We start from the raw sequence: 26,426 nt of genomic DNA on the forward strand, positions 1-26,426 counted from the left end.
TCATTTTCTCATTTTAACACAAATAGAGTTTTAACACAGATTAGAAATTTGGCAGATATGCACCAGCCCTCACATGCTTTAAAAATACTTCTTGCACCTTATCAGCACATGGTGTTTTCAGATACTGCTTCAACAAAGACAGTCATGACTTAACAGATGAATGCACTACATATTAAGTTCATAAATGGTAGTAAGAGACTGCCATAAAATTGCAAACAAGACTTCCTTTGGAATTTTTTTAGCAACTGAAGTTTAGCAAAATTGAAGGAAGGAGTTTGTCTTCCAAGTCCCAAGACACAGTTTAAAAGACAGTGGGAAAAATGCTTTGACTGCACACGTTTAAAATCTAGCTTTCAAAAAGAAAATGCTACAGCCAGGAAATATATACACATAAATTGTTTAGATGTCTCAGAAACAGAAAGCTGTTCTGAAACACAGCAGCTCAAAAACATAATGAATAATGATGAAGAGCTAAACACACATTCACACTACAAAACTCAAAGAAAACAAACTTCTCAAAAATCCGTATGCTAGCTATATTTATGCTCTAAACCATATGTGAAACGTGTATGGTCTGTGAAAGTCACAGCCATCTTAAATCAAGTACAATGCCATGCCATGCAGTACAATGCAATATGTGCAATACATACATTTCACTCTTTGGTGTCAGTTATTCCACATCAAGATTTATGTGGCAGAAATCTTGTTTTTGTATGACTTCATTATTATTTTTGTGCAAAGAAATGGAACAGGATTTTAAAAACTGTTTTAAGACACTCCTGAGCATGGTCTTCCCATTACCCTTTATTTTACAATCTAAGCTCTGAGAAGATTTAATTAAAGAGCATTGGCATAAAAGAGAACTTTGTTCTTATTTGTATCAGTGTCTCCAGTAGGCAGTCTCATCCAGGTGGTATAGATACAAATGAAATACTAGACAGAATAAAGTAAGCAGATCACAAAATTTATGGGGTGGGGGGAAAGGAGGTGAATCATGGTATCAGTTCATTATATTCCATATGGGACAAATGGCATTCAGAAAGTGCTACAAAGAATGATGAGCTTATGATAGTAGGGCATAAAAGCAGCAGTGATTATTTGAAACAGCTACATGCTGCCTTGTTTTTCTTTCCTGAGTGTTAATGTGGAGAGTACAGCAGATGGTTATAAATTAGCCTATGTCTTATTTTACCATTTCAATTCTGGGGTGCTGGTGTACATCTTGCAGTCCAGTAAATAACAGGCAATCCTGCACACACAGTACAATTTCATACATACCATACATACCATGACACAAAATGCAGTGCAACACACGATATGTGCAGTACAATACAATGGCATACCATGCAGTATAATGCAATATGTGGAATACACACATAGAAAGTGTCAATACAAATACAAATACAAACAATACAAATGCAAACAATAAAAATACAGAGAATTCCAAATACAGTAAAAACCACCACTCAATCCATTGGAATAAGAAATACACAAGACTAAGAAACTAAGACAATAAATACCATACAACACACAGTCCAATATGAAATACAATCTATTAGCATATGTGCTGTGTGGGATATATTTAATGTATTTTTAAAAACAAAAATATTTATACAGACATAGTGAAGACATATTGCATGACTTGCATGGAATTTGTTTTATGCAGCCCTGAAAGCTGGAATATTAAATGCCTGTATAGCAATCAGAAAATACAAAAACATAACAATACATTCTACACAAGAGATGAAAAGCTGGTAAAATATCAGGAAAATAATGGATTCTAAAATGCTAAAGAAATGTTCTGAATGTCAAGTCTGAACCAGTCCTGACACAATTTTGAACCATTTCCATACTGTGTTACTGGAAAGACTCGGGAAAATACAGATCTGTTAGTCTAAACTCAGTTCCTGGAAAAGTTATAAAAATTGTACTGGATGCTTCTGACAGACAGGAAATGCAATCATCAGGAACAGTCAGCACAAGTACACAAAGGAAAAGCTCTGTCTCACTAATCTGGGATAGGACCACCTGCCTTGTGGGTCAAGGGACAGGGATGGACGCATCATTTCTAGATTTTTGTAATTCCTCTGATACTGTTTCTTACAGCATCTTTCTTGGGATAAGTTGCCCATCTGTGAGATGATCAGGGGCACATTAGTTAGATGAGGAACTGACCTGTGAGATTTGAAAGCACTTACTTACCAAGAGAGTAAGGTCAAACCCTGGAACAAGCATCCTAGTGAGGTGTTTGGTACTCCACACCTGAGACTCCCTTAAAAAGAGGCATTTGGATAATGCCCTTCATAATGCCCTTTAACTTTTGATCAATCCCAGGCACACATTCCATTGAACTGTATGTGTTTAATAGTGTTTGGTACTGTATTTTGTGAAATAGTTTCTTTGGTACTGAAATGTATGTTGTCTCAATTTGTCTTCTATTTTGTATTGTGCTACATGTTGGATGTGTTGTATGGTATTGTTTATATCACACCGTACAGTGTGGACTGCACTGGGTGTGACTTATGGATGCATTGTGATGTGTTGTATTGGGATTTTTTTTTGCATTCTGCATTCTATTTTCCCTGCTGTATTGAACATACTGTATTTTTATGTGTTATATTTTCCACTGCACTTTTAATAGTTCTGCATTGTAGATCCTTTTGCATTGTGTACAATAATACTGTGCCATATAGCATTTGCTGTATGGTTCCTTTCATTCTACTTTCTGCATTTTCTTTATTATATGGTATATACTGTACTATCATTGGTTTGGTACTGTACTGTAGTATTGTTCAATGATTTTGCATTGTAATGCACCCCTCATCACAGCTCTGGCACCATGCATCACACACAGCAGGGTCATACACACAGCACCTCTTGGGAGCTATCACTGCTGAGCGCAGGTGACCAGCTGGCTGGCCCTGCTGCTGTTCCAGATCCATGCAATGGCACATCGCTAGTGTCCATCACAATCTGCCTGTTGCTTCCAATGGAAACCTCTCCATGGTGTGTGTGTGTGCATGTGTATGGAAAGCATTCCAGGTATGTTATTTGTAAAGTACTGTGGTTTGCAATGCTTTGTATTCCATATTGTAAAGTCTGCCATTTCCTTTTTGGTACAGTATCATAAAATCATAGGATGGTTTGAGTTGGAAGGGACCTTAAAAATCATATATTTCCAAACACCCTGCTGTGGACAGAGACAGCTTTCACTAGGCCAGATTGATCAAAGCCCCATCTAGCCCAGCCTTGAACATTCCAGGGGATGGAGCATCCACAGCTGATCTGGGCAACTTCTGACAGAGCCACTCCAACCTCTCAGTAAAGAATTTCTTCCTAATATCTCCTGTAAACTGACTGTCATTTTAAGGCCATTCCACCTCATCCTTTTACTTCATGGAAAGAAGTTGCTCTCTGTCTTTCTTGTAGGCTTCCTTCGGGTACTGGAAGCTGCACTTAGGTCACACCAAATCCTTCTCCTTTCCAGGCCGAAAAAACTCTCAACTTTTACTCACAGGAGAAATGCTTCATTTCTCTCATCAAAGTAGTGATTTTCCCCCAGACTTGCTCCAGGTCCGTGTCCTCCCTGTGCAGGGACCCCAGAGCTGGATGCAGGGTTCCAGGTGGGGTCTTGCCAGAGCAGAGGAGAGCAGAGGGGCAGAATCCCCTCCCTCCCCTGCTGCCCACACTGCTTTGGATGCAGCCCAGGACACGTTTGGCTTTCTGGGCTGGGAGTGCCCATGGCTGGCTCATGTCCAGCCTCTCACCCACCAGCAGCCCCAAGTCCTTCTCACAAGGCTGCTCTCCATCTATTCATCCCCCAGCCTGTGTTGATGGCAGGTGTTGCCCCGACACAGGTGTAGCACCTTGAACTTAGTCTTCTTACATATAGTATTGTTTAGTATTTATTCCTGTATGTACTGCATGCATCAGGGATACTATTTTTGTTGTTATTATTATATGTATTGTGTTGTGTTCAATACTTTTTAATGTATTGTGTTCTATATTTTTTATTGTCTTTTGTATTGTGTTATACTTTGGGTTGTATTGAACATCTTACTGTGCATTCTATGTGTGGGGAGGCCTGGTATTTGTTATATTGAGCAGTATCATAGGTATTGTACTTGTATATTGTGTTTCATGGTATACAACAGTATTCATTCCATTGTATAACATATCACTTTATCCATTCTACAGTGTTTATTGTTCGCTTCTTTGGGGCTGTTAGGTATTATATTGTGTATAGTTCTTTTTTCTTTTGATATATATATAGCTATTATACTTTATGAGGGTACTCTAGGTATCATATTTTAGATATTTTGCAAGTTGTATTCTATAGTTTGTATTGCTTGACTTGTGGCATCATAAAATCACAGAGGGAGGGATGTGAACAGGTCAGAAACAAGGTTCAAGCATGAGGATTCAAGAAACTTTCACTTCCAGGCAAATTTCTTATAAGTAGTTATATCTTTAAGTTCTGTTTCAAAATGAAGGCAACTAAATGTATTTCATTGGGTGCTTAATTTAGTTTTCAATCAAAGAGAGCTTTTGAGTTTTCATTCCAAGGTAATACCAGCAGTTTTTAACCTCCACCAGACAGCTGGCCAGTATTTCCAATGGACATCAAAAGCAAAGCACAACACCCATTCCTGAAACTTGCTCAAAATTATAAGGAGACTAAGGGAGCATGGTCTCAGGAAGGTACTCCTGTACTGTCAGTACTTATTACCCAGGCTGTACTAGGCTTCCATTGCTTGCTCAGTTAAGCTACCTTACCAAAAAAATTTTGCATAAGTGAATAATGATGTACCCATGTGCAGAATGATACCTAGAATACCAGCACAGTATGGGTTAACACTAAATGTATCAAACTAAATAAATGTCTGAATTGTAGCCCAGCTGAATGCTGTGAAGGAAGATCAGTAGTCAGTTGTTTCCTTTTATTATTCTTTGGTATAACTAGAGATGAACTGAATTTTGCTTTAATACCAGCCATCTGTGTCACATATACGCTAACCTGATTAAATATAATTGCCTTGGGTCCTGATTTGATTATTTAATCTTCAGAGTTATTTATGAAACTGAAGTAAATTTTATATTTTATTCAGTTAAAGTTAATAAAAGATATACAACAGTTTATAAAAAAAACTTTTCATATTTAGCAAATTAAAAAATATAACCTTGATATGCCGTAACAGTAATATTTAATACTCTACTATTTGTTATTGTTCCATTCCCTTGAATGGCAGCATTTAAAGTGTCAGTAGTTATTCTAATTTTCCTCTGTAAAACAAAATGCTCCAGGGGATGGAAAATATTAAGAATTATTTTATCTCAGGAGGATTTTTTACAGAAGTCTTTTATTTATCTTTCCAAGACAGCATCTTCTGCAAAACAAACCACACAGACTCATCAGTGTGGAGTGGTCAATACAATGAGCAATTCTGGCACCAGAGATAACTTATCTTACATTCTCTGCAAACATCATTAGTATTTGCAGGTTTCAGCAGCACAAGAAATATGTTGTGGTTTTTATCAGAATATTAGGAGTAAGTAGACAACTCAGCTTGCCAAATTTTACCATACTGAATTCAGACATGTAAATCCATAGCTGATGTGCCTACCATAATACAGAGATTTGACTCTGTTAAATTGAGTTATTGAAACCACTTGGTTTTTTGGGGTTTTTAAAGTAGATGGGTAATCTATAGATCTGAAAAAAAATTTTGACAGAATTCAAGTAATGTGGCTGGCACCATTTTGATAGTGGTATTGATATATCTGAGACCATCCAGATGTCTATTCAGTGGTGTTGAGAGTTGTCAGATGCTGGCCAATCTCGAGTTGAAGTGAACACGTAAGAGCACTAGAAGCTGTAGTGTGTGAAACTTTAGTCCTCTAGCTTAGAGGCTCATGACTTTTCTAATAAGATTCAAAAGCAGGTTTTGGGAAGACCTCTAGCCAGGTTCCTACTGCATGCCCCACCAAATAATTTAAACTTGATCTGTTAGCAAAGCTCACCTTGTGGAGGTACTATGACTGACTGAGTTTACTCAGCCAACCAGTTTTTAACTGTGAGCCAGTTTTAGATGCTAAAACCAAACAGAATAAAATTGCTGACAGCTAACACATAAGCATAAGCTTTCCATACACATGAACAGGTGATGGCTGATTCAGATGGCTGTACCTGGTATCAGAAATGCAAATTCAAGAGCTTTAATGTAATTTAAATAGGCACCTTTGAAAAATCAGAAAATTGTATTTTACATTGAATTTAATTATATCTCTTTTCAGCTAGGGTTGGGAGTTTGTGGTTAGACAGCAAAGCATGAGAACAAGCAAGAGCTGCACCAGGAAGGATTTGTCTACAGTACCTTTGTCTGAGAATCACGTGAGGCTAAAAAGTGAGCAATCAGCACAGCTCAATTGCTCTCAATATATAGAATTTTCCTAGCCAGATGACAGTTGTTGAACTTCTGAACCTCTCTCTCATTTATCAACAGGCAAAGAGTCAAGCACCAATTTTGCTGGTTTATGTCTCAGTCTAGATACTTCGCTCACCAAAAAAGATTTGACAGCAATTGCTAGCTAGCCATTAACAAGAGCAAGTCCAGGCCTACTTCTCTGCTACAATGAAAGCAGTAGAGATGCAATGCTAACATAAATCAGTTCTTGGAAGAAAATGAATAAAAGCAATACATGGCACACCAGCTCTTCTCACCAGTATGAAAGTTCTTTGGCCCAACCATTCATTAGTGTCCTCCTGAAAGAAACAGGAGTGAAGAGATATTACAGCAATGCATTACAGTGGGGGTGCAGCATTTAACCAGACAGCCTAAAGGGACTCTGCTTCTCATTCATGTCAGAGAGATCATGAGAAAAGTTCAGATTTCCTCATTTTTTTTTGTGCCAGACACCGGCGGAGCACCAGAGAAGACACTTTCACCCTTCACTTTTGTGCCCAGCTGCCTGCATAGCACATAGCCCCGCACAGGCTGTATACTGTTCTCACATCCAACTATACTCCTGTCATGGTTTGGCGCTGGCCCAATGCCAGTGCCCCCATGAAAACATATTCTCCCTGGTATCAGCTGTGAGATGCGATCAGAAACAGAGCAAAGCAGGCCTCTCCTTATGAACAAAGAAAAGGAAAAAAACTTTATTATCATATAACTACAATAAAATGAACACACAGAGCAAAATGGAAACCTTTCAAAACATTTCTCCTCCCCCCACTCAATTTCCCACAGCATAAAACAAAACCTTAGATTTTTACCAGTCCATCACCCTTCAAATAATCAACTCAGTCCATCTCCACTCTTCCGACAATCACCTCTCATTTCATCAAGGAGAGAAGAGTCCCTCTTGCACCACAGGCAATTTCCCCTGGAAACACAGCTGAGTCCAGTTGTGTTTCCCCGTCACTCAGCAACCACCTTCGTGACTTCTTCCTTCCATGTCCAGTGCTCTCACCACTGCACATGGACCAGAGCTGCTTTTAGGGTTCCCTTTTCAAGGATGCTTCGCCCAGTTCCAGGAGAAAACGACAGTCTCTCACCTTTTCGGGACACTAGTCCCCCACAGTATTTCACCCCCTGGGGCCGAGGGGTCTTGAGAGCACCATCACCTCATCACCTGTCGTCTCCGCTCACATCGCTCCTTTGGCACCAAGCCATCGCCTCCCCCTACAATGCAGTCTCTGTATTACAGGAAAGGTTCTGTCCATGGCCATACAAGAAAAGTCCAGCCAAAAGCCACACCCTCATCTCCTCCACCTAGAATTCTTCTCAACTTCTCTCAGTCATCCTTCACCTTCACAGCTTTCATCACACTAGCGTATTTCCTCTTACTTTATCCCTGTCTCTCTTCTCCTTCAACTCCCGGAGGATCAGCATTTGCAAGGTTTCCATCATCCCACAGAAGGGTTAAAATCACAGTCTCTACTCGTTCCGAACTCCCACGCTGGCTCTGCCGGGCACTCTTCTCGCCGCCCCCCCTTCTCGGCCAGGCCAGTGCTATCAAATTTCAAGGTAGCATTGGCACCTCTCTCTCTCTCTCTCTCCCTCCTGGGAAAGGGGGGCTGCCCGATGCCTCTCAGAGTTCTTCCACCCTTCCATCTCTGTGGGGAACTCACTCCTGTCCTACAGGGGCCTTCACCTCCCGTCTCTGCCCAAGGCTCCGGCCTACCTCCCTCCGGCCTCGTGGCTTCCCCTCCCCCGCCCAGCCCGCAGCTGGGCAGGGCAGGTCTGACCTCTCCATCCACCGGAACCAAGAGAGCATTCCCGTGGGAGTTCCTTGCTTTTAACCCCTGTGTTCTCAGAGGCGTATCCATATGCTCAATGGCCAAACCAGGGGCCAATATTCACATCTGAGCACCTACTGGTTTGACCACCACCACCTCCCAAAAACTCACTTCCTCTCAAACCACGACAACTCCCATATTGGTTTCATGGTCTTCTCAATTTTTAATTGTAAACTCAGATTAACAGAAGTCCTCTATCTTGATGCTTACCATTAGATTGGGATGACTGAAGAAATACCTTCCATGATACTAAAAATGAGCTTTGTGAGTGAAACCCTGTTAGAATCAGAATTAAACTTTATTAATAATATCCAAGGTAGTGGGGTAGCTGTTTTGGGCAACAAACAAGGAACAATTTCACCTTAACTCTGAGAGAGAAAAATCAGCTGAAAAATTTCTATGCTGTGGGCTGAAATAGGAAATGCTGATGTTCCTACATAAGTATACAGGGATAACAGACCTCACAAAATCTCCTGATTAAAGCTTGTGTAAGGTGCCCATTCCAGCCAGTCTCCCTGCTGTGCAGGTATTGCTAATGTCTGAATCACCAAAATCCTGTTGGAGAAGGGACAAAGGAAGTGATCTGATACTGCTTTGTGTAAGGCTGCACTGCCTGCCTCCGGGGACAGAAAGGGCATAGCTTGCAGGAGGGAGAAGGCAGAAATCTTCAGAACTGCTCCCCATTGCAAGCAAAAAGCATCTCTCATGTTATACAAGAAACTGGCAAGCAATTGAGGATAATTCAAGGAATTAAATTACTGCACTTCCATGGCGAAGGTCGCAAGGCCTCGTTACCCAAAGGAAGAAGCTTTTAATAAAGAATGTGTACTTGGATGATGTTCCAGAGACAGAGGCCAAAAATATTTGCTTCAGTTCCAACTTTTTTGGACACTCACTCTCAAGAAAGACAATAGCATAAGCTATTAGCCAACATGAAAACACAATAAAGAAAAAGGAGCTGCAGAAATATGACAGTCATACGTACAAATGACTTAGGGATAGGAAAGATAAATAGGCTACGAGCTTACTGAGAGAAACAGCACTAATGAAGTTTTACACATGAGGTCTGGCTTTCTCTTAAGACTTAATTTCAGCAAAAAACCCCAAAACACCAGCAAGACCAATATCAGTAATGAAGTGTTATATACTTAAGACACTCAGGTTCCTTTAACAATTTCAAAGTGCTCTGCAATTCCACAGCTTGGCTGCAAGCCTCATCAATCTTGCAATTTCAATTTCTATGAAATTGCAAGCAGAAATGCAGTGCCCAGACTACTTCCAGCTGAGCTTCCAGCTGAACCTGGTACCCAGCTGAGAGTCAGGGTGTGTCTTGGTGTGTCTCCACATCCAAAAGTGAGTGATGCTTCTCCCCAAGGTGTGAACAAGGGAGAGTGATGTAGATGAAATGTTAAGTGCCAGGAGTAACTGTATCCAGGCATTCATGACCATCAGGTATTGGAGAGCAGCTTGTCAGCACTTGGAGTGGGAGCAAACATCCCTGGAACTGCAGGGTGTGAGACTTTGCCTCTGGCAGTAGGTTCTTGCCGCCCCTCTTCACTGTGAGGCAAGTTTACCCTGGAAGCCAAACTACTCCCTTCTGTCTGGTTCCTTCTCATTGTCAGAGGAACTATAACAGTGCTCAGAGATGTTTACACCAAGGTGTCACCACTGTGCAGCAAAAATGGATGCAAAGACACCCACAAGAGCTTGTGGGTTTTTGCCTCTCATGTTCTTCTAGCACAGGCTCTCTTGGGTTGCCACCCGAGGTTTTGCTTTGTTACCATGGACTGGAGCCAGGCCACAGCACAGATTCTATCCTGCTCCTGATGGTAAGGGACAAAGGGAGGCAGGAGAACCTTCTCAGAGACATCCTCTTATTCCTTTCTAAATATTGGGCCCATTTCCCCAGGAAAATGAAAGGCAAATAAAAACAACAGTGAAAGCTCACAAAACAAGTATTTTGCTTGATTTGCCATACAGCTCATTTTTCATGCCCTCCTACTCATGTGTGCTTTGAGAGGAAATTCTAAGCAGAGGAGTAGAAACCAAAGGCAAGGGCTGAACCACACCTGATGGACTAAGGCTAGTAGATATCTCTGGAAAACATTTAGCAAATTCACCTCTACTTTCAGACAAATTCTGCCAGAGAAGGATTCACATCATACTTACAAATAAGTACAGTTCCTGCTTTCCATTTGTCCCATATAGCACAGACCACCCTCAAGACAAAATTATTGTTGTGTTGAACAGTTACTTGAGAGCCAAATTCTGAGATCTTAACTCAGAGTCATACTATCTGTCAGATTTACTTTTAGGCATTGACGTACACCTACAGTTTAGAGCAGCCAGCTTCCTGGCATTACGGTATTTACATTCCTGTGCAGAGCCCTTGGGCCAGCTAAAATCATCACTGGTAGAGCCAACTAGCACTTTCACAACACAGCAGAAAGCAAGCATACACTCCATACTTCAACGGGAACATGAACATCCACAACCAATGAGTGAATTTTTTTCACTTGCATATTGGCCTGGGAGTGAGAACTGAAGTGGAAGTATTTTGAAAACTTCACAGAAGAAAGTGATAATTGAGATATGAACTCCTTACAAACGTCTCACCTGCCTCCAAGAAATTACTGTTTGCTGTCTTAAAGAACTGTCTTAAAGAATTTCCATCTTGAAATACTTGGAACAGCTAGCTGAAGCTGGTTGCTGTGCTGACTTTGCATTTGGACGAAGGAAAAATAAAAGCAAAGAAAAGGAAGCAAAGCAATGTCAAACTCTGCTTCCAAGTGTCTCTGAACAGGACATGGTATGATGGAAAACTAATTAACAAGCTACAGAAAAGAAGAATCGCATCACTGAAGGTATACTCTGGAGAAGGACACCAGCACTTCATGCAGTCTCCAAGTGATTGTGTGCAACAACAGCAGCTGGAAACTGATGGCTGGAAAACAGCTGATGGTAAAACACCAGGTGTAAGAAAATGGCTAGCTATCCTTAAAATAAGAAGAGAAAGAGAGGGAGGGAGGGAGGGAGGGAGGAAGGAAGGAAGGAAGGAAGGAAGGAAGGAAGGAAGGAAGGAAGGTAGGTAGGTTGGTTGTAAAATTTTCTTTGATGGAGACAGAAAAAAAGGTGGAAGTTCAGAAGAGCCTGCGCTACATGATCCAGGGTTAAAGAGGTAAGTTAGAGCTCCAAACACTGACTGGGCTCACTGTGCAACTCTGGTTTAGATTAGGAGAGGAGAGGATTTTGCTGCACTCTGAAGGTGACAGAGGCTCCTGAAAGGGAACTAGTCTTTCATAAAGTAAAAATATTTGCTAACCAACAGAAGTTGCCCAGTCCAGACTGGAGACATAATTTCCTGAATTGCTGTCTCAAAGAATAAATGTGGCACAAGAAGTTTCCTCTCCTTTTCTCTGGAGACATGTCCACAATTTCACTGAACTGTCCCTTTAATGCTTTTTCACAGAAGCCAACTGGAAGTGGTTGTGCTTAGCTGAGGAACAGTGCTCAGAAGCCTGAGCTCAGGCAAAGGATGAAGCAAACTGGTGTCAAAATTGTAGGCTCTGACCAGGACATGATGTTCAGCTAAACATATTAAAAGCTGTCTGGGCAGAGTAAGAGCATGCATCAGAACAGAATCATTAAAAGAATTAATGCAAGCAGTAACTTCTTTCTTTCTAAAAATATCAAAATATTTGTATCACAAAACTTTAAGCTGACTTTGCAACTGAGGCTGGCATCACACAAATGGTGCCCTAAGACGTACAAAGGGAGGACTGATAATATCATGCTGATGAAATTTATGATTCTATTTTAACAGTGTCCATTAAAACAAAGCAAAACAGACCCCTCAGGCAGGACAGAATGTGGAGCTCATGTTAAACAAACGCAAAAACATATCATGTGGGGCTATGCATGCTCTGGCAAACAGCACAGGCCAAAGAAATGCCCAGCATTTGTGAAGCAATACAGCTGTAAAGGATTACAGCACTATGTAACAGAGTATGCAACACCACCACGCGGACAAAGGCGATGGCAACGGCACTCACTGTGAGGTCAGAGGAACTTTTCCAGTAGCCTGCAAGCAAATCAATTCATGAACGTCCAACTAGTGCAGGAAAATTTGCAAATGTGGTGCCAAAAATACTGGTAATAGTACTAAGGAGGAGCTACAGAAATAGCAGTGAAAGCTAGAGCCAAGCTTCCTGAAACTAAGGATAAAAGTTTAAAAAATACATAAACCCAAGTACATTGCAATCTGTTCTAGCACACTCTGGACACACACTGGTAGTTAGAAAGCTGTTCATATGATTTTCAAACCATGCATGTTATTGTTCATTACTGCTCTTTGCTTGTAAAAGGAGTAGGCAGGGAGCTGACCTTTTTGGAAGGCGCCGCAGGAAGCAGGTGGCACCAGGCTTGTGTCTGAGGAGCCATCCAGCTGAAACCTCTATGGCGAACAAAAACCTCTCTGGGTCCAGGTGATTACTGAAAAGCATATAGCTTTCCTCAGCCATGCCTGAGGAGGGCAAAGGAAACACAAAAGAAATAAAGGTGCTATTCCTAATTAAGGAAGGAGGCAGAGGATATGTTCATAGGGATGGATCTAGATTTCCCAGGAGATTTGAACACTCTCTGCAGACAGCCTAGTCCTCCAAAACATTTATGTTGCTCCTCTGGTGATCCACACAAACAGCAGAGGTTACCTTTAGGGCAATAAATTCAGCACGTATCACAGATGTGCTGCCAAGGTATTCTTGCATTTAGGGAATAGGAAGAGGAATATGCAGGACTTCTTCCACCTGTCAGAGAGGGCCTGCAGACAAGACAAATTTCCATCTTAGCTGAAATACATCCAAGAGAACCACAGCGTAAAACTGAAAATCTCATAAGCCATCTTGCTTTCAGCATTGATAATTCAAAGAGTTTCCATGTCCACTGCTGTTAAAAAATCATTAAGAAAGCCATAAATGAGATAGATCTACCTACGTGATATTCTCCCATTTGACCTATTCCCTAATAATTACATAGGAATAAAATTTTCTTCTTTGCCTAATAAGCAGTTAATTTTCTAGAGACATTATGCAATAATGTGTCCCAAGTGTTGCTGTCCAACAACCATTTTAACTTACAGAGGAATAGTCAATCCTCCTTTTGCCTCTTCCCCATATTAGAAATATTCCACTTAGAAACATTTTTAAAGTAGCAGCCTTAATAAAAATAAAACAACTGGAACCTTTTAGACTTAAAATTTCCAGCTAATACAGTATTCTCTGGAGTGATTCAATTCTGTGGTTTTGAATGCCTTTCACATAGCAGAGATTAGTTACTGGACAGTGACTCACCAGGACACTTGGCAGCAGCATGTTAGATTTTGTAATGGGAAGGGAAATGAAGACATAATGTGAACTCTTTTGCTTTTTGCTTTTGCTTTATGCAATGACCCTCATTCTGCAACATTTCATCCATAGTATTGTCTTTAAATGGGAGAACTATACCTTATGCTGAATTAAGAGATATCATAATCATCATCAAAACTTTATGGGATGAGCTTAAAAATCTCTAAAATAAATTATGCAAGGAATATCAATTTCATACCTGAAGAGCGCTCTCTATATCCATACACCCGGATACACAAAATATTTACCCTCTTGGCTCATACAGAGAATTCTCTGTCAGGGGGCTAGCTGTAGGGACGCTCACAATCTCTGTGCGAGACAGATGCCCCAAAGGATCACTTTCTATATTGGCCAGTTTTTGGCACTGATGAGACAGGAGCCTCCTTGCTTCCTGTCTTTCCAGTTCTCACTGCGGTCATTTACACACAAGCCAAGGCTGCACAGAGAAGTTAGGTGTGTTTAGCCCTTGCACTGAGACATTTTCAATTCTTCATTTTTGCACACATTTCTTGTGGGCCTCTGGCGGTGCCAAGTGTGGGGAAAGAACAGGTAATAATCAATAACTGCTCTGCACCAAAATAAACTTGTTCATTTCAGTCCCATTTAGCAAGAGCACAGACAGCACTGCTGCAAGATTTTTCCCTTCCAGTGAGCCTCTGATTTGCTAGGGATGAAGATAATTTATTCCTTACCTTTTCTATATTTAAGGTTCCTGTATATATAGTAAACTGAAGAAGCCCCCAGGAAATTTTTAATTTTCCACTGTATTTACCTAAGAAAGAAAAAAAAAAAAAAAAAAAAACTGCCAATGGAACACCACCCTTTTTCCAGAGATGAAATTAACTGCTCAGAGTTACTTCTGTTAATAGCAGCTAAGCAGAACCTGGTTTTAATTAAGTCAGGAAATCTGATGAAGAAAGACATGCAAGTCCTCTTCCACCAATATCCATTTAATGTATACATATGTGCATATTTGTATTATTTATGGATTTCTGGGGTTTATAAGGGATTTTTTGTTGGTCTGAAGACAAATTTTTCCTTCTGCATATAACATTCACCAGCAGAGCTGTTATGACCAAGATCATAGGTTAAAATCTGTGGCCCTTGCAAATATGCATATAATTTACAATCCACTTACATGTAAAGATTCCCAATGAAGCACTTCCTTGTCAGAGGCAAATATCTGAACAACACCAGAGACCTACACTTATGTCTGTTTCCCTCTTGCTGTAAGGGATGTTAGACAACTTGAGGAAAATAAGAAAAGGCACTCATGAGTCTCCTGTAATGCAGGACTCTTTGAGGACCATTTGTAATTTGCTTTAAGGACCACAGAGGCTGAGAACTAGGAAGCCCAGCTTGATCTACAACCAGTCAAGAATTTCTCAATAAAATTGAGGTTTTAGAGGCTTTTTTGAAACAAAAACCCAAAAATTTATTATTTTGTAGTGCCCAGCAGAAGAGTTTCACAGTAGATATACAACAGATGCATCAATCCATATGTCTGTCCAAATTATTTATTTTTTGCTAGGATACATGGTTCCTGCAAAGGATCCTGCATGGAAGTAGGGCTTTACTGCTGCTTGTCATCCACTTGCAGACACAGGGTGGCAAACGAGTCCTGGCAGGCAAACCAAGCAGCAGGCTGCATGGGCAGAACCGAAGGATACACTTATTTTAAAGTACAAACTTGATCCAAATGCCCATTAGCATCAAGCCAAGATAAAGCCTAACATTTCTTTCAGTCTTGGCACAGAGTTGAAAGCTGATGAGTAGTCCTACCATTTAAAACACTTTCATTCCTGTTCCAATGTTCCTGGCACAGGGCAGATGACAGAGCCAGAAGTCACAATGAGCTGAGGATTGTCAAAAAAAAGACAAAATTTCTACATGAATCATCTCAGGGAAGTGGCAGTGCCTGAAGCTCCATACCTTACCAAGTTTACTGTGGGATCAGGCATCATTAAGTGCACTAAATTACTGTTTTTACAGATGCAAGCTGCTGACAAAACACAGAAATTCAGTAAGCCCTTGTAAGACAATATCTGGGTAACATCTCTTGAAGAGGCATAAGCTCAAATGTTTTTCCTTGAAACTACAAAATGCCCTGGGATAAACTGCACATGTAATGGGGCCATCTTCTTCAACTTTCAGCATCAATGTTTAACCTGCTCTGCAGGTACAGCAAAAGACATAAAGCAGCGCTGACATAAAAGCCCTCAAAACCAGCAAGCTTTTACTTATTAAACAGGTTTACACCCTGAATAATAGTTTACATTGAATAATTAACTGGATCTTAAAGACATATCTTCATTGAATAGGTGTGAGTTCAAGATCTTATGTTAATCAATAGGAATTACAGACATGTCCCTCTCTTTGGTCTACTTTAGAAAAAAATCTGGCTGTTGAGAAAACATAGCATCCAGTACTCAGCATCTTAGAAAAATGACCACAAATATTTTAAGAGACTGTGTCCAGAGCACACACATTACTGCAGGAGACATCAGTGCAATATAGTGCTTGGGAAGAAAGAGCTAAGCTGCATCTTTATTAAAAAAATAGACTCAGTGTACAGTTTATTGTTGGGCAGTTAGTCACACTTTGCATATGGCCTAGGACATGATGACATATATACCAGAGGGATTTCTTGAGGATCAAGACCAGAGTTAAAAATTTCTCAAACTTACAGCTATACAGGATGGTCCCTAATTTATTATTTTCTTAGCATTTTTTACTTGAACTTACATAAAGTATTATGAGCAAATTATGAACTTCAAATTACTGAGAAGTGTGATACAATGTTCTTATTCTTATGTTAGTGTTCTTGCTACTTTGCACTCTGTTCTTTTAATGATCCATATAAGTTCCATTTCTTCCCATTGGGAACCTTGTGCTGAAATCTTTTGCTGCAGCCCCCCCAAAAAAGGAATGTTGGCAAATTATGTAAAATGAAATATTAATTTTATTACTTTGCCACAAACCAAACCATTTGCCTGTTCTTCTGAAACAGGCCATATCTAGGCTCCAGCAAGGCAATTGTTTTACTTTACAGAAGTTATTTACTGGGGGGCATCAAACAGACCTACAGCCTACTTTGTTGGCAAAGGGTGGGGCAGACTGGCTAGTCCTGTAAAATGGAGGATATTTCTGTCTCCTGAGAGCAGCAGACCCATTATGCAGAACTGCTCCTCTGCTTGTCCATTCTAGAACACCTGTGATGGGTGGCCGCAGAGGTGCAGTCCAGCTTTTGGTGGGGTCCCAGCTTGATCTGCACCCCGAGGTGGCTCAAAATCTTGAGGTGGCTCAGAGCAGGGCACACTGTCCAGCTGCACTCTCTAGGACATAAGCACTTCTACTACAAAATGCATATTAAAAACCAAAATCAAACATAAATGGCTTCACTGTAGGAATTCCTCAGTGCTAGCAAATGCTATCACAGACTGAAGTGAAAAAGAGATTCAAAGTTTTTAAACTCACCACACTATCATGAGCAAAAATAAGCATCTCCAAGTACTAGCTGCTTGAAGCCTAAGACTGACTGGAGATGGCAGGTTTCTTTAATTACAGAGTTCTTTGCATACTGTTCTTGTGATCCTTTTCTCATTGATTTTGGGTATTCTTCCACTAAATGTAGTGGCTGCAAGAGCAGGTAACTGAAGAGAAAACAGCTTGAGATATACAATGCTGGTATAGCAAAGTAGTAAATAATTTCTGTAGAATAAAGGAGTTACTGTTTCCTTTAAGTGTATTTGACTGTTGTTTGGATTTTTGCACAGGCTTGTACTTTTTTAATATTCACTTATCTCAGAGAGTTTTACTAAAAAGTAAATTTCGATAGTCAAATGAGAGACACTGGAAAAAAATTACATTCCAAAACAAACAGTTCTACAGATTTCTAACAGCATGTTCCTGATTAATGAAGTAGGAAATGACAAATGACTACCTATGACTCTGCTGGATATACTTTTGCCTTTGACCCTGAGAAGAACTTTTCCAGCTGTAGCAGTACAGTAGGAACCTCTTACATGTGGCACAGTTACTCACTCCACAGAGAAGGGGCTGTCTTTTCTACTGAAGCTAATGTGACACATGAGTGTCACATTATGAGTGACATTATGAGTTTCATATGAGTGAAATTATTTTTCCATACCAACAATGGCTAAATGGATCTTGCAGATCCATTTAAAAAAACAGACTCTTCCAAGATGTGATTGTAAATAATAAAAGCCCCCAAGAGTAAATTTGTAATGTCAGTTTTAAGCACAAGCAAAGATGACTTGGATAGCCAAATAGACTCCAAGTAAAATAAACCCTAATCTCCTTTGTTTTCTTGTGCCTGTTCAGTACAACCTTTTCTTTTCACCTCCTCGGAAAGTCTGGCTAAAAGGAGTAGGAGAAATTTTACCTGTGTGGCCTTTATACCCCAAAGGTAGAAAATGTGTGAGAGAGAGGAGCTGAACTCCCCATTGTGGCAGTTAGGTCTTTGAGATTTGGAGGTTTTTGTCATCTTTTGAAAGTATTGCAGCTGAGGTGGCTGATGGAGACTGGCAGCATAAGCAGGTTCACAAAGGAATCTGTCACGGCTCTGTACATCCATAAAGATGTTACAGCAAACAGACAGGGATGTAACTTTTCACATCCCTAACTGAACAGTGGATGGCTGGGGAAGACAAAGGCAAGGAAGCATGGAAAGAGGTAAGACTTCCACATTTCAAGGAGCCATAGACAGTGCCCTGGCTAATCTCCTCCTGCCTCCTTATAGAGGAACACACTGAAAGGTGCAAATGACAGTCCAGTAAGAGTGGCAGTGGTGCCATCTTAGGAGTGGGGTAAATAACCATAAATGACAGACATACACTGTGCTCCTGCCCAAGAAACACACTATCCCATCCAAGACTGGGTCCTTACCGAAGGGGATCATGTAGATATCCCATAACTGTGCCTTCAGGGATGCAGAGGCAGGCCAAAGACAGGGGTATAAATTTCTTTCAACATGAAGAAGCCAGAACTTTTATTTTCAGTGCTGTTTCTTTAGCAAGTCTTTTCAGTGGCAGATGTTCCAGGATGTAATGAAAGAGATTCACTGCTTGCATCTCCATCTGCTTGCATCACCATTTTACATGTAGTAAAAGGAGGCCTCGGGAGGGCATTCTGCAGCTGCAAAACCAAATTTTTTGTACGGGAAGGAAGGTTGGTATCAGAAACAGAAAAATCCCTTTTGCCTGGTCTACTGGCATGCCTTGATGTGACTCAGGGCATCTGCACTGAAGTCTTGGTGCGTGTATTTGGTTGATGAGAGAAACTTATATAGGTTTTGAATAATTTTTTAAAAGCCACTAGGAAAACTTCAGACTTTCCTACAAACCACATTAAGAATTCACACAGTCTTCATCTTAGGTGCCATAGACGGATGTCTAAACCCTTTAACTATTACTGGCCTGAGGAAGTTTACAGCTACAGTATACCTGTCCATACCGAAGCCCAGATCCAATTTCCTGGCACTCAACCAATACTGACACAAAGTCCTGGACAGCACAATTGCAGACTAGTTAATTAGATTGGCTTTCATCCATTGTTTTATGAGATTATTTCAACCAGCAGTAGATTCTATAAAAGCTGTTAAAATCTGCCTAGAAGTTCCTTTTTTCTATGGTGAACACTCAGTGCTCATTCACTGCCTATGGCACATGAACAGCAGTATTAGAGAAGGTTCAAATATACGAGCTCGATCCACCTTCAAACACACCTGAATTTGACGACACTGGAATATATAAATTTGATTCATTGACCCCCAGCAATAATGGCCACTTTCTAGGTTTCTTACCTTGCCACTCTGGGTGATTAGTCACACTCGGGACTTTATTCAAACTGCATCTTTTTAATTCAATTAATTCTATTAAAAGATGGAAGAAAAAAAAAATGCTCATCTCCCTTGCCCTGACATGCTTGGGCACATGAGTGGAACATGACAGGGACATTAACTGACAAACAAAAACAAAGAAATTCAAATTATAAAGTAATTTTTCTGGTTTCACAGCCATGATTTTCTGTCTATTAAATGTGTTTGTATATTTCACAGAGAAGGAGAGGTTCCAGGCATTTCTAGGGCTGTACTTTTCATCTGAATCTAAGAGAAACCAAAGTGCATATAATGTTCTTACAATCAGACCACAGTCTGATTTCATTGCTCAGAAATTATGGGTGCTTATCAATATACATGTCTTTGCTTCCAGGCCTATACACAGATACTTGAGATATGTCACAATCACAGATGTCTCCTTTGTCTTGACCCTGGCAAGTTTCAATGAAAGGTACTCTTTTAAAACACAGGAACAAAATTTGGTTTTGACAAGATTCCAGGAAGTCCAATTAGAGCCTTTATGGCTGTGGATTATCACTGAGGTTTTTTGCCGTTTCTAGATTTATCCTCTTTTAAAGTTAACTATTTTCATGTATTTTATTATTGTTACCTCTCTAAAGTCTCTCAAAACCATAAACTGCAAATTAGCAGGTTAATCTCAGTGGCTATTTCTAAAGAAACCAAGGTATGCAAAGAAATTGAGATGATTGAGAGAGCTTTTCTTTGTGCTCTTAGATTAATGGAGATTTACATAGGATTCCTTACAGCAAGAAAACTTGCTGTTAACACCAAGTCGATGACCTCTTGTAGGAAGATATTACATTATCTTACCATTCAGTATCTATGATGATAACCACATGTCTTACCAAAAGAAATCTTATGTTGCAATGGTGCTCAGAAGTGCTAAATCATGTGCTATGCACAACACAGCATACAGCAAGAAGATACTGTCTGTCACAGCGTGTTTCTACTGCTTTTTAATAGTTCTAACTCTCTGGGCTGTTGATTTGGTATCTCCAAAAATATGTGGTCCCATAAAATTTCTTTCCAATCACCGTAATACAACACAATGATTTCTGAACATTGACCCGAGTCATCTTTGTTTTGAAGGAAAGCTCAACTGTACTTTGGTAACTGAACAAGTTCAACTCGGAGGAGTGAAATTTCTGCTCCATCTCCTTCATGCAAAATTCTCTACAAAAGTTACTTTTAACTGCAAGAGGTCCAGCACTGATCAGTACTACTGCAGTCACTTCTTCACGTCATACTTTCTTCACAAGTAAACAATCAGCAAGGTTCAATTTTCATTTAGCAATTTCAACTTAATTTTTTTGCACTACTTCTCCTAATGTTTTGTCTGTCAATGCATACCAAACATTTGGAAGAGTTGTAAAACATACTTGAATAAGTCAAGATTTATTTGGTCACTTTCTAGAAGATAAGGTTATTTTCCTGGTCCAGGAAAAAGATAGATGAGTTTAAAATGTTAGATATGTATATTTAAATAATGTAAAGTAGACCATTTAAAGGTAATAACTATAGACACTTGTTGGGATGTTAAAGAATTCTCTTTCTTTCATGATGCTACGTAATTTTTGCCCTTTTTATGCATAAGTGAAGTTTGCACGGCCAGCAATTTAAATTAAAATGCACCATTTTTAAAACCATAGAGGATATAGGGTTAGCTTTCTTTTTGATGGTGAGGACATCCCACAGAAGAGCACAGATAAGCTACATAAAGCATTATGGTCTAGAAATGTGGGATTTTTTTTCCCCCTAAATTTAAAAATAGTTCTAATTCTTGAAAAAGACTGTCTACTCTGAAAAGAGATTTTTTCATAATTCCACACACCACCAACAGCTTGTGAAGCAGCAATTTGAGCTCCTCATTTTACCAGTTTGTCCCATTCTTCAGCTGCTAGGTCTCTCCAAGGCCTAGAAAAGTGAGTCAGAATTTGTGGTACAGATTCATCTGCAAAGTCTGCCAAAAATGAGACCCATTCACATCTGGTAATTTTGTCTTGGTTTCCTTAATGTAAATGCATGCCAGTGAATTGACTGAGATTGTCAAAAGATTTCATAAGGACCACCACTTGAATCATCTGATTCAGTCACTATGTCACTGATGAGATTATAGATTTAAAATAGGTAATTGATTATTACAGCTCCCCTTGACTATCCAGTCCCAAACAAGCCCACAACTAGCACCCAAGAATTTTTTTTACCTAAGTATTTTAAAAATTAGTCTCAACCAGCTCTTCACTGATTCAGTTTCCCAAAGTATTTTCCAGAAGATATGGATATAAATTAATTCAGGCATTGCAATCAAACTAAATACTGAGTGGTATCAGCACAAATACAAAACAACATTGAAGCATCTATAAATTAGGAAGTCAGTATTTTATACTAGTTCACAAAGCATCAGAGAATTTCTGTCATTAGCAAACATTATTTTTGGCATGAAAATGACCAGAATGTAGGCCAGAAGCATGTCCTCTAGAAAGATCTTTATGTGACAGAAATCTACAGATTACAAGCAAAATAGTATTATATAAATTATATAACATTTATATAAAATTATATAAATTATATGATAAACTATATAAACTATATAAAATTATATAAAATGCAGTAGCTTTCCCCTTTATTTCAAGTATTACCAGAAAAATAAGAGGTCCAGAGAAAAGTCTAGTATCCCTTATTTATATGATAGCAACTGGATTGCCAATCAAGCACCAAATACTCACCTGCGGTGAAGATGAAAGATGTACTGCTGTATTTCTCTCTAGATGTACTGTGTTTCTCTCTATCCTTCCCAGACAATACACTCAGCTCTTTAATGAAGTGTCGTGGGTAGAATAGACATATGCCTGCTTTTATAATGTCAAATTGGGCCTCCGATTTTAGCTTTCTCTTACTTTTCTGCAGAATCTTTTCATCCATAGCGAAGCTGTGTGTATTTTGCTGGACTGTGTCAAGAGAAAATTACTGAGACCAAACAAGTTCGTATTAAAGAGCCATGGAAGGCAAATACAACAGCATCAGTTATTTCATGAAAAAGAATAATTTTGCCTTCTCATGCCTGCAGGCAGAGAGATGTGAAGTAGTAATCCCTGGAGTGCATTAAATTTTTATTTCTGGAATTAAAAAAAATCTTCAAAGATTATATCATAAGGAAGTACATAATTGTACAGATAATGACCCACATATCCATATTTCAATATGTGGGGTAATTCAGCCCAAACGTATCTGGGATTTTCTAACTTCCCAGTTCGGAAAAGAAAAGGCTGCAGTATTGTTTATTTTTTCATCATTCTTTCACATTTCTGCCTTCTGTACCTGAAGACATGTTCCACCTCCTTGCAGTTCTCCCTCATCAACTTCAAAGATGGAAACAAAAATATAAGAAAATTGCTGTCACTAATAACAAGAACATACCAAAGATGACAAAAGAGGGCCCTCAATCAATGAGAAACATGAGAGTGCAGCAGAAAGAGCAAGCACTCTGTGTTGGTGTGAAGCTTTAACAAAGGGATCAGGAAGTCCCATCACAGTGACCTGTTCCAGAGAGAAGGCAATCTTGCTCGTGTTCTGAATGTTTCTCATGTCCACCACAATCAGATATCTGTCTCATAATATCCTGCTAAATTTGAGTTCTTTAAAAAGCTGAGACTAGGGAGACACAGCTACAGATTACAGCCTAGACACAGTCCCAGGCATAACGATGCAGGCTGCTAAAGACAGCTAAAATAATAAATCTCTCTCTCACTGGGAGGGTTTGAGCTTTTTCCTTGAGAAAGGTTATTTTCTAGAAAAAAATTTTAAAAGCTGTGCAGTCATTTCCCAGTTTTGCTTGTGTCTTCTCTTGTAAGGCATACTTTACCTGAAAAACAACCTATAGCTATAAATTGGAAATTGGCATGACCCCATGGGCAATGCTCAGTCCGTCAGATGAGGTTCTGGCACTGAAAGAAAATAATTGTTTGGATGAATTATTCACTCAGGTTGTACATAGTATATCAACAGCGGTGGCTAATAAGCAGCAAAGGTGTTTACTAGGAATTGAATTCTACATCGATTAAAGCAAATAATCTCATCTCCTTGTAACATACATTGGGTCAGATGCAAGTGCACTCTACACTACATCAGTGAGGGTTTGTTGTGTGTTAAAGGTCATGCAGGTATCTACCCTATAGAAATTAAAATGGGCGATATTAATGTGACACAGACATTAGTTAGATGATTGGCACAAAAAATGAGTTTGGGAGAGAGCCTCAGAAGGCACTCATGGAAACTCTACTCGAAGATTGTCAAATTAGACCACTGGCTTGTTTGGATTATAATAAGCAGATATTTATGAAGAAGAGGATTAGCCAGCCAAAATCTAACCCTGGACAGAAAAAAAGGATAGAATCTAAGGCATTCTTCAGGAGTTTATGAGCTATTCATTGCTGTTCACTGGAAGGCCTTTCTTTCTCATCATGCTCTAATTTGGAAAAAATTGCCATCAGAATAGGTCTACATCCCAGATCAAGGCTTTGCCTTTGCTAAAGTCAATGGAATAGCTGTTAAATGAAATCTAAAATGTCAAAAAATCCTTTTTCTTACTATTCTGAACTAGAAAAATTAAGCTTTAGTGTTCAAAGTGATTTGAAGTAACCTACTGAAAAGCAAATAAAACGCATACTCAAAAGCAAACAGAAGGAGATCTCTAAGGAGATAAAATCTCTAAGGAGATAAAAACTCTCTTGATAAGACCCCTGTTTGTCATAATCCACTGATAGCATCTTATATACTGATGAAATATATATTAAGTATTTGCAGGTCTTCTAAGTATATTTTAGGGCTGTTACCTTTAGCTCTCAATCTGCCTTTCAGAAATTCATATTAATTTGCAATATTCCTTGCTCCATCTCAAAATTCATGCTTTCCTGTGGCTCACACCTAAGTACATTAGTATCAGGGCACTAGGAAAGAAAATATTGAAAGGAAAATATTGAACTCTTTTTACATCAGGGATAGAAAATTAAATCACAAAGTGTTAGTCCAGAAGCCTTAATTACAAGAGTACAATCATATTCAAAGCAATGGAGCTGCATGGATGTCACTTTGGAGGATGCTTCATTTCCCCACATACCTCTGTAAACTACATAAAGTGACTCTATTGCCCAGAATTACTTCAGGGCAAGTTCGTTCACATTGACACAAAGAAAACACAATGCGGTGCTAAAGCACCACTCTCTAAACAAGTAACCCAATCCTTTCAGCCTTGTTGACTTTTATAGCCTGTTGGCTATAAAAGCTACCAAGGACACAGAAAGCATTTGGCTATATTCAATGCAAGTGATTAGATAGGACAATATAAAATTAATAATAGCCCTTATCTTTTCACCTACACAGCAAATCACAGAGATAAGGGTTTTTTTAGACAGAACAATATTTGCTAAGAAACAAATAATCATGTAGGTCAGCTTGGAGACAGCGAGAGTGTCATTTTAATTTGTACCAAGACAAAAAATAAACAAAGTGCACCAGATCGAGTGACAACAAGACACACAAAAAAGATACAGACAGGTATGATGGATCCTGGGTCAACAGAAAAAAATAGAACAAGGAAAGAAATGGGCTTAGACAACTACATCAAAAGCAGTTGCACATTTTAACTTCACTGTGACAATCTGGTCATAAGCCAAGGACAGCCACCCTCACACTCTAAACAGCCAAAACAGCTATGACTATATACTAAACAGGCTATTTTTCTCATTCTGATGAGACTCAGCACCAGTTCAGCTATATATATTTGCCATGTATCTGGTTGTGGAAATGCCATGAACAAGCTCTGAACAGCACATGAACAGGGGACAGTAAAATTAAAGAGCACTACTGCTATTACTGGAGAGCTAATTTTGAGCTCTAAGTTTAGATAGCTTGCAAGGTCTGGCATGATTAAGCAATAGTTGATGCATAATGCAGTATCATAATTCTAGCATCCATTAATCAAAGGCCTTAACTCAAAATGCCTCAAACTCAATGAGGAAAAAGAAAAAAAAACATATATGAGAAAGAAAAAAGAACAGAGAGACTGGAAAAATTCTTAGTGAAGTTAAATCAGCTTTGATTTACTACTTAACTTTTTTAGATGGGCTTGGTCTGTAACATCTTGGCATGTGTTTTGAAGAGACAAAACCAAAGACAATGCTGTGTGAAGGACCATAAAGACCAGCTCATACTTCAGGACCAGGTGCAAGGATGTCAGGAGGTCACCAGCCTTACATAGCCCCCAGCCACAGCCATCTCTTTTCCATGTTGTATCTCCTTGCTTTTCTTACAAAGCTGAACTGAAGGGAGGCAATAGGAATTAGTCAGGAAAGAACATTCCTGCCTAACCAGAGCCCAGAGCAGCAAAGGCAGTTTTGGAAGCAGAACCAATTGCCACTGTACCCAGGTTTTTGGAATATTTCTCTTCCACTTATCTAGAGACTCACTGCTGTAGTGCAGTCACTGTGCTATTATGATGCTGTGCCTCATTGATCTCTGATAAGGCAGCTAGTGAGACCAGACTGCAAGTTTGGTATTAAAACAATTGGGAAATCTTACCCCTAAACCCAGACCTCTTTTAAACTATTTCCTGCAGTGCAGCTGAGTTTATTTTGCAGCCATGTCTGTTGTTTAAGCTAAAGATAAACCTAGTGAGCAAATGCTGATATGCAGAAAGTAGTATTTAACACTTGAAAGGATACTAGGAAGGATAAACTGGGATAGACTGGGAGAGGTCAGACCAATGCATATGAATTACAGGTAAACTGGTAGGGAATTACAAGGAAATTTACTCATGCAAGGTTTTGGTGATGGCAGAAATCAC

At 39.5% G+C, this 26,426-nt stretch overlaps 1 long non-coding RNA gene across 1 annotated transcript; it reads right to left on the reverse strand.

The window, feature by feature from the left end:
• Positions 1 to 6,200: 6,200 nt before the first annotated feature.
• On the reverse strand, positions 6,201 to 24,964 carry LOC119695784. The gene is made up of 8 exons (XR_005255387.1): positions 24,418 to 24,964; positions 23,448 to 23,529; positions 22,312 to 22,533; positions 18,613 to 18,861; positions 14,397 to 14,476; positions 13,012 to 13,121; positions 12,686 to 12,824; positions 6,201 to 6,763 (listed from the first exon to the last, which is right to left on the reverse strand). It is a non-coding gene; the product is annotated as an uncharacterized LOC119695784 (long non-coding RNA).
• Positions 24,965 to 26,426: the final 1,462 nt, after the last annotated feature.

This window comes from Motacilla alba, chromosome Z (assembly GCF_015832195.1).
Source record: "Motacilla alba alba isolate MOTALB_02 chromosome Z, Motacilla_alba_V1.0_pri, whole genome shotgun sequence".
NCBI lineage: Eukaryota > Metazoa > Chordata > Aves > Passeriformes > Motacillidae > Motacilla > Motacilla alba.